The 9611-nt window shown below is 42.8% G+C and overlaps 1 protein-coding gene across 1 annotated transcript in view; it reads left to right on the top strand.

The window, feature by feature from the left end:
- Positions 1–9193: 9193 nt before the first annotated feature.
- Positions 9194–9611, top strand: part of fgd1 (FYVE, RhoGEF and PH domain containing 1) — a 32217-nt gene continuing 31799 nt past the window's right edge. Inside the window, exon 1 of the mRNA XM_080764008.1 lies at positions 9194–9611. This exon is cut by the window's right edge and continues 571 nt beyond it. The gene's annotated coding sequence lies outside the window, so the exon portion shown is untranslated.

Here is a 9611-nt window from a genome sequence, read left to right as displayed (position 1 = left end):
GAATGAACCATCTGCATTTAATATTCACCCATGCCAATCAGGGCAGACATTTCAGGAGGAGGCCACGAACTCTCGAAGGCCATGCGGTTACAGCCGTTGTTGCCCCTCAGTTTGGCCTTGTGCCACTCAAAAGAATGGCATTGCCTACAGTGAAGTAATAATAATAATAATATCTCAAACTTATATAGCGCTTTTCTGAGTACCCAAAGACGCTTTACATGGGGGGGCTTTACAGAGGTAACAACAAATAAAAAACGACTTTAATAGAAAAAGGAAAAATAACACTAAAGCTAAAGAACATTAAAAGACAGTGAAAAGGGTTAGCTAGGGAAGGCAATTTTGAAGAGGTGGGTTTTGAAGTGGCCTTAATGCACCATCCCACAATGCAAGTGACTGTATTCCTGTCTCTTTCTTGTCAACATGTAGACACCAGTGTCTATCTTGTCATGTAGACACCAGAGTCTTTTTTTTATTCTAAATGATTAACTCCCACGAGTCCCCATCTTTAACCAATCCAGTAAATACCACAATTTGTTTACTGCAGATAAAATCATCCTTAACCCTTACATTTAATTATTCTTTCAAAAGACCATGACCTTCAATGCCATCATGGCATGGACAACACCAAAGTCCGCCCTTGCCCCTGAAAATGACGAAATGTCAGCAGGCCTATTGTCCAAAAATTGCCCCCCGCCACCCACCTGGGCCATAGAAAACTTCAAACCAAGCGCACCCTTCGCGTGACCTGGCCCTGACCCCGACAAACCCACTCTGCTCCACAACCATAGAGTATCAACAGACCGAAAATCTACTTGACCTTGATGACACACAGATAGTATCAGGTGTGTGCTCTTTCTTGGTCTCCTCAAAATAACTTGTCTCACACCATGATACAGGCAAATGTTGGTTTGATTATTATTTATGTGACTTTTGCCTGCAATTATTAACAGCTATTATACATTCTGAAAGGCTTTTAAGATTAACGAGTTTCTCCGTGTGTGTGTGTGTGTGTGTGTGTGTGTGTGTGTGTGTGTGTGTGTGTGTGTGTTAGATTAGAAACACAATGATGATCGTCGGTGTGTTCTACCTGCTCGCTCTAAACTGGTTTCTAGTCGCCGTGAGCTGTTTGGAGTCTGATCGTTCTATGCATGAAGGCAAACTGCAGCTGGAGAGGGTGTGGAGTTTAGCTGCTCAGCCAAAATACGGAGACTGTTGGACCAAGGCGCTGGAAGATATCAACTCACGATGCCAAGAGCTCACAGCTGATCAACAGAGTAGAATAGCTCTGAAGTTTGCGCACTGTCATCTACAGCGGTAACACACACACACACACACACACACACACACACACACACACACACACACACACCATTAATGCTTAGTTCAGTTGTAACGTTACATGGTCTAGGTCATGATCTGATCTTTGTGCACCTATTCTACTGTTTGAAAGGAGTGACAGAATTAAATGACTGGAATGTGAAGAAACATTTTATATATTGTGTCTTTATTATAAGGCCCCTAATTGTGCATAGTTAAGCCACATCACCCTCTAGTGGACATTATTTGCAGAGAGTGACGTGCATACAGACTTCCTCATTATAGTTTCCACTCAACTACAACTAGTACTACTGTAATGCTCGTTGTTGTAAATAGTGAGCAATTTGCAACACTAGATTAGATTTTTTAAATATGTTTAATCTACAATTGCAAATTTGCAATACATTACAATGCATATATCCAAACCGAAAAGTCCTATCTGATTGTATGAAACAACGTTGAATTTACCAACATTGCAGCTGTACGGAAAGCTTGGATTATCCTCTTTCTATCTGCAAAGCTTTCTTTTGGCTGTCAATGGTTGGTGTTGCAACTCTAAATTCAACATATTAAAAAAAAAATCTAGTGTTGTAAATTGCGGCTACCTTGCCCCCTTCCTCTTCATCATAGTCCTGGACTATGAACTCAGGAAGGCTATTAGTGGACGAGAGCAGGATCTTGACTTCACTATAACACCAAGGAGGTGTAGAGACGACACCCCACAGTAGTCCTGACAGACCTGGGCTATGCAGACGACATCAGCCTGCTCTCCGACCACGTGGATTAAGCACATGAGCTCCTGAACAGAAGAGTCAGAGTGTGCCAAGGATGACCCCTGGCTAAATATAGAGCAAAAAACATTACAACTCTGCCAAATCAAAATTTCCAGACATTCTCTCCACACTCATTTAAAAAGCGTACTTTATTATTAGCACCAAATTGGTGCCGTGGGAACCAACACACAGGCACTGCTCACACGGATGTACAAAGAGAAAGATGCAGGAGCACAAAGTACTGACGAACGGATAACTGGAGGCGACGATGGATGACTCGTCTTGAGGATGACCTAGAGAGAATAGTAGTAGTAATGGTAGCAGTAAGCAGCAAGTTGATTAACATGGTCTCTCTGCAATTGGCAATTAATATTTCCTCATGACATGTCTGTCTGTCTCTCAGGTCAGGCCGACCCTTTCCACCATGCCCCGAGGGGGCAGAAGTCAGCAGCTGTACTGGAAAAATGGATGTGGTGGCATTTAATGCTTACACTGAGTTCTTCACGCACACACACTCCATGTGTCACTTCCTCCAGTCTGAGGCCTGGCAGCACAGAGCACACCTTACTATGCACAGGTAAACACATGTATACGATATGTCACATATACACACTCAAAATCGTCCGTTTTATTTATTTTACTCTGAGATTGTATATAAAATAAATGAACACTGAGGACACATGCACACAGAGACCTTGTACTGAATTCTGTCAGATCTCAGATGATGTTCATTTGGAGTCAAGCACTTAATTCTCTGTTCGATGTATTTGTTTTTCAGATATAGCAAAACAACCCCAAAAACATACAGTATATTCAGACATCCTTTCAAAGTGTGACTTTGAAATCTCCAGTCTTCAATCTCCTTCAGAAAAGCTAGAGTTTCTATTGTCAGATGATGCATAAAACTAATCTATGAAGTGAAGGTCCTTAAACAATAAACCGCCTGGCCAAAACTGTTTTAATTTGATGTTAAACAGTCAGCTCAACTTTTAATTAATTTTTTAAATTAAATGTTGTTTATTTGACAGCAACAGTGAACAACCAATGTATTGTATCGGGGTGTATTGCACCAGATTTATCTAAAGGCTCTTAAATTTCCATGCGTGTTTCAGATTATCGGAGAGCTCTGCAGGGGTCGCTGAACAGCTGGAGTCAACAAGACAGATGGCCGAGGACATTGTTGAAGCCCAGAGTGCCACCCTACTGGCCCAGGAAGACATACTGAGAAATGGACAAGAACTCAAGCACACACTGGTTCAGTCTACAGAAGGTAGACACACGCGTGCACGCGCAGCTATACAGTCTTCAAGATATTTGCAGACTGTATTTTTTCCCCCTCTCCACATTAAATCTCTGTTCTGTTTCTTTCTCTCTTTTCCGTCACTCCTCCCTCCCTTTTACCTCCCCTGTCTACTAGATGTTCGTTCAGTTTTTTCCCAGATGACTGATTCAAGCAGGGAACAGCATGTGATGATGTCAGAGCTGTTTAACAGGATGTCCTTTCTCCACAACTTCCTATTGACAGAAACTCACAGTCTGTCATCGGTTCTGTTCAATGCTGCTGCCCTCTGTCTGTCGTTCCTGCTCACCGCAACTGCACGCACGGCCAGGGCCAGGTAGTGTGTGTGACTTATATGGGATGGAGACTAGAGGAAAGGTGGAGAGAATGTGAAGCATCAATAATTGTGTGTGTGTGTGTGTGTGTGTGTGTGTGTGTGTGTGTGTGTGTGTGTGTGTGTGTGTGTGTGTGTGTGTGTGTGTGTACAGGTTTGTGTTATTAGTCTTGGTCTGTATGAATATTTATCTAGAGAGGCTAATCTACCAGAAGGTGCTGGACTCAGACAGACCATCACATCAACACATGGTCAGTTTAATTATTATTACATTCCTGTCATGGCCAGTGACTTCATAAAACATGTGGGCAGTGCGCACCCATGCCTATTAATACGTGTGGACTTTTATCTCTATCCAGTTTTCATTGGAAGGATGGTTTTCAAATGAAACGTTTTAACATGGTCTTTCTCTCTCTCTCTGTCCTTTTAGGAATCAGTGAGTGTGTATGTGTGCATGCTGAGAAAGTCCATAGTGTGTGTGAGTGTGTTGGCTTTGGTCTATGCGTTTGTTCGCTACAGAGACCCGGTGCAGGAGAGTCTGGAACTGCTGAGTCAACTAAGACAGACTCACAGCAGCCTGCAGCTATCTCTGAAACAGGCTGGTATGCCTCCATCTATCCATCTAGTTCCATCCATCCATCTATACATCCATCCATCCATCCATCCAAACCTGATGAATCGGTCTGATATGACAAATTATTTTAACCCAAATACAATTCTGACAAATTTTCTGTCTCTCTGTGTGTTTGACCCTCTCTAGAGAGACGAAGTCTGTCTGCATCAAGAGAAGGGAGAGAAGCGGTGGAGGACAGAGGAGGAGAAGAGAATTTATCAGTAAGGGTTTTGTCTTCAGTGACTTGACAATCACTAGTATAGCAATGACCACAGTGCACCACACCACCATTTAATGGCCCCCATTTATCAAACGGACACAAAGCGTACTCCTCTCAACACAATCGTTGGTTGGTATTTATCCATCTGTGATCTGCATACAGACATGCAGTGATGGGAATGCGGAAGTGGGAAGATTTGGGGAGGTTAAAGATCTCAAGTTCACTGTGCAACTTGCCATGCCCACGGAAGGACTTCCCTATTATATGTGTAAGAGATGTTGCATAATACTCTTCTCTTTATCTCAGACCCAGAGAAAGGGGGCGGAAAGGAGAGGAGGAGAGAGGATTTTGAGAAGAACGGGGGAGCTAATGGCGTACAATCTATCCATGATTACTGCAGACAGCTCAATTGACCAGTCTCAACTCTCTCACAGTGGTTAGTACCTCTATCACCTGCCAATACGTGGTCTTGCAGTTAGTACCTGTCTCGCCTCTCATACAGTTGTTGTACCCAACTCACTTATCTTGCAACAAGTAGTAGCCTACCTGTCTCACCTCATGCAACTATTATTACTGTACCGACTCACCGTGTGTGTGTGTGTGTGTGTGTGTCAGGTATGTTAAGCAGTACTGTCAACACGTCGGAAAACACACTGCTCTGTCCTGACATTACATCCAGTACTCTGGTGCATGACAACACTACCCACAATTCCACGCTGCATAGTCGGAGTACCCGTAATGCCGCCGTGAGTCCTGGGAGACGGGGTCGTCGCTCCTCCTGCGTCCTATCCTCCTCTTCCTCACCTGTGGTCTACAGTGTCCCGGTGGACAAACGGGTAAGGTGTGTGTGTGTGTGTGTGTGTGTGTGGTGACTCCGGCAGTTAGTGCTGTCTGTCTCCGTAGTACAGACAGTTGTTTGTCTATCGAAAATTCAACTCGCTCACCTCTTCCCCCCTCTATTACCAGAGAGGAGAGGAGAGGAAAGGAGGACAGACGACAGAGGAGAGGTCAGAAACGAGGGAGAAGGAACGAGACGAAGACGGGATGCTAATATTAACCAGAAATGCCGCTGTGAGTCCTGGGCGACGGGGTCGTCGATCTGCCAGTATCATACCCTCCTCTTCCTCACCTGTGATCTACAGTGTCCCGGTAGAGAAACGGGTAAAGTGTGTGTGTGTGTGTGTGTGTGTGTGTGTGTGTGTGTGTGTGTGTGTGTGTGTGTGTGTGTGTGTGTGTGTGTGTGTGTGTGTGTGGACAAATTACCCAGCTATAGGTCACTCGGGGTCTGTCTTTAAGGACCCTGTGGTGTAACACAGTAAGGACGAGCAAACCTGCCTTTGCTGTGTTGTCGTGCAACAAACAAACAAAACGAACACTCCCTCCTTCTCTTCTTGTGAATGACTCAACACGTTGTCCTAGTTCGTTTTTTCCCCTTTTACCTCAGTCCAGTGCCTCAGTCCAATGCCTGGATGGGGGGGGGGGGGGGGCATTATAAATACCAAACCTATGAACATATGTGTAAGACTGTTATTTAATTAGTTACACAGTGGCCCTGTAATTTGAACAATAATAATGTTATATAGAATAGATCATTGGTTCTCAAACCTTTTTCATGTCAAGGACCCCCAAATTGTCATTTATCAACCTGCGCACCCCCATTTGTATGGCTTTGGCAGTGATTATCATTTCAAGGACCCCCGGTTTGACATGCATTAGGCTACGGACGCTCAGTTAACAGCATTTCTATTTCTGGGACCCCAATTTATACTGTATTGTAAAAACCCGTGTTATTTTAACTCTGAGAGTGTACAAATGGAACTCTCAGAGTTACAGTCTCATAAGGGTCCATTTGGTTCCTAACTATCATTTTGCTGGCTACCCCCTGGAACTCCCTCAAGCACCCCTGGCCCGGACCCCAGTTTGAGAACCACTGATATAGATATTATTGATTTATTTATTATTCATTTTAGTGACCACTCTAAACTCAAATCAACAATACTTGTACAATGACTGTTAATAAATACTGTCTGTACAGTTTGTCTCTGTAAAATTCAGCTCACTCACTCACCCCCCCCCCCCCTCCCCCTTCTAATATCAGAGAGGAGAGGATAAGATCAGAGGAGAGATGCAGACAACTGAGGAGAGATCAAGAAGAACGGAGAAGGAAAGAGACGAAGACGCAATGCTAATGTTTACCCATAAGAGTCCTGGGAGACGTGGCCGTCGCACTTCTGCCTCCTACATCCTCCCCTCCTCATCATCATCTGTGGTTTACAATGTCCTGGTGGATAAAAAGGTAGTGTGTGTGTGTGTGTGTGTGTGTGTGTGTGTGTGTGTGTGTGTGTGTGTGTGTGTGTGTGAGTGTGTGCATGTGCGTGCCGATGACTATGTGGGTGTGTCGGTGCTTGAGCACCCATGAAGAAAATGGAAACACATTTGTTTTTCTCCCCGAAGCAGCGTTTGGGTGGGGGGAGCACCCATGACAGTTATAAGAAATATTCGCCTCTCTCTCTCTCTCTGTGTGTGTGTGTGACTTGACCCAACTTTACACATTTCATGAAGACTTTGTTTGCAATCACTCGTTTCACACAGATTCTTTCACACAGCATGGTATGTGTTTTTATTATGTGCCCATTAATATTTTTTGATAAAGACAACTACCTTGTGATTGGGTTCTACTGTATGAAGAGCCACCCCTCGCTCCCCTTCACACCAGTAGCACACTTTTTGCACTCTCAAGACATTTATCGCAAATTGGTCTGACTCTGTACTACTCTGTAGAGAAACCAAGGTGTGATGTCACGCTCCCTTCGTCCATATTTTTCGCACTCTATGGTTTGAAGCGTTGAGGCTAACAGTGTCTGGAGCACAACAATGTCTGTCACTCCTTTATCCAAGTTGCAAGGCGACATTTACAGTGTTTAGATAATCTTTGATTGTAGTTTAGAAAATATAAATATGCTGGCAGTGATAGATTCTAGCCAGGTTAAATTGGAACTAATGGCAGTGATAGACTATATCTTGGATTAGGAATAAATAAACGGCAGTGATTGTGGTGTTTAGGATTAGGAATACAGGGCCCTGTTTTATGCGCTTTTTGAAAAACATTTTAAAATTGTTAAAATAGAGTACAATCTACAAGCTCACTACATGATGAGTCGATCAGCTAGTTGAACTATTTAAAAAAAGTAAATTATGGCTAATTAGTTTAGGGATACAGGGTAAGGAGGCATGCAAGATAAGGCCCATAAACTATAGCATTTGATTGTATCTTAAATTAGGACTGTACGTAAACATAATAGCAGTGGTAGGTTGATTGTACGCATCTTTGATTAGGACTATGTATAAAACCTGTTGCTGATTGATTGACATTTATCTTGGATTAGGGACATATTTACTGTAACATCCTTATCAACTGTCACTGAACACATTTTTCTCTTTATATGCACATGACCGCCATCATCACCTTCATCATTATCATCATCATCATCCAGCCTCGCTACAGTCTGAGGAGTAGAACATCGCTGAGCACACTGGCTGACACATAGATATCCGTCTGTCTCTCTGTCTACCTACAGTACACCTGTCTCTCTCTATTAACTGTAGGCTATATGATGAACTGTATTCATGATTCTTTTAAGCCTATATAAGATTTTTCACTTGCATTACAATTTTACCAAATAAAACTTTATTTTTATATATTTTTTTTTACAAACTATTGAAAGTGTCAATGCTGAGTGTTTAATGTGAAGGCTTGATAAGTTACTTACAGTTGTACAACCTGTCCTGAGTCCTGACTACCACAACCTGACTAGTTTGTCATACAACCATTACCTAACTACCAACTGTCACTGTCAGTCATCATGCATCCTGACTACAATAACAGTCATACCTACATATTTTATATTTAACAACATATCCTGCATAACTAACTATCCAGCCAGTACCTGCTACTACAAGTATAATTCTATCTAAGTAGGTAGCCTTGAGTGAATCGAGCAACTTAAAAACTGTCTGGGGTGTTCACATAAGACTGAGTAGACGATGAAATGTCCAAATGATTTTTTGAAAGTGAAATATATCCCTTTAACCACAAGGCCACTACAGCTTTCATAGGCCTACAGTATAATTTAATGTATAACTATTTTTCTAACTATAGGCTATATCCTTATCTTATGTAACTACATATTAGGCTACATGTAATGCAACTACTATAGCAAAACATTTCCATGACATGTATAACTTTAGGCTAGGCATATGTAAAGTCTACCAGTGTAGGCCACTGCCACACATATACACACTCCCCCACCCCCGTCTGGTTAGCAGCATAGTAGGCTAGCCTGTTTGACATTTTTTGCATTGCAACTCCTGTTCCAGTAAACTAAATTATTGTATTGCTGGTAGAAGTAGGCTATATAGCTGTTGTTAAAGCTGATGAATGGGGTTCAGGCCAGGGACTGAAAAAAAGAAAGAGAAAAAAACTGAGCAGAAATCCTCAACGTCTTGACTTAGCAAATTTCAGTCTCAGAAGAGGAGAGAAAATGAGAAACAGACCGGGGTGGAGGGAGTGGGGGGCGCTAAGGAATGGTTTCAGATGTCGTGGTGGGTAGACATACAGGAGAGAGAGGAGGGAAGGAGCTGGGTTCAGTTAAGGGTTTGTCAGTTTGATTCTGTTGTCCAATGTTTTTCACACAAAGAACGAATTTGAGTCAAACCACCGTTACCCGTTGTGTTTTTATGCTGGTTTTACTGGTCGCCATACAACTGGCCTATTCATTTCTGGAGGAGAACACGGGGAATAAAAGTTCACAATAAACGGAGGTGGATCATGACTGACGGACGGAGGACGAGGAGAGAAAACTTTTGGAAAAGTGGGGGAAAGCATGCAGTTGAACGCTGAGTTTGCATATTTGGATTAGCCTTTTCCCCTAGCTTTTTTGAGAGGAGGAGAGAGAGGAAAAATAAACGGACGTCGATAAAAGAAGAGGAATAATGTTACCGGCGTTACCGACAGAGAGAAAACTTTTTTTCTAAACTTTTCCATAGGCTACAGATGTGATGAGCAGCTGCTGGGT

This window comes from Protomyctophum bolini, assembly GCF_963924005.1.
Source record: "Protomyctophum bolini genome assembly, chromosome: 5".
Lineage (NCBI taxonomy): Eukaryota > Metazoa > Chordata > Actinopteri > Myctophiformes > Myctophidae > Protomyctophum > Protomyctophum bolini.
This window is presented reverse-complemented; position numbering and strand designations above follow the sequence as displayed.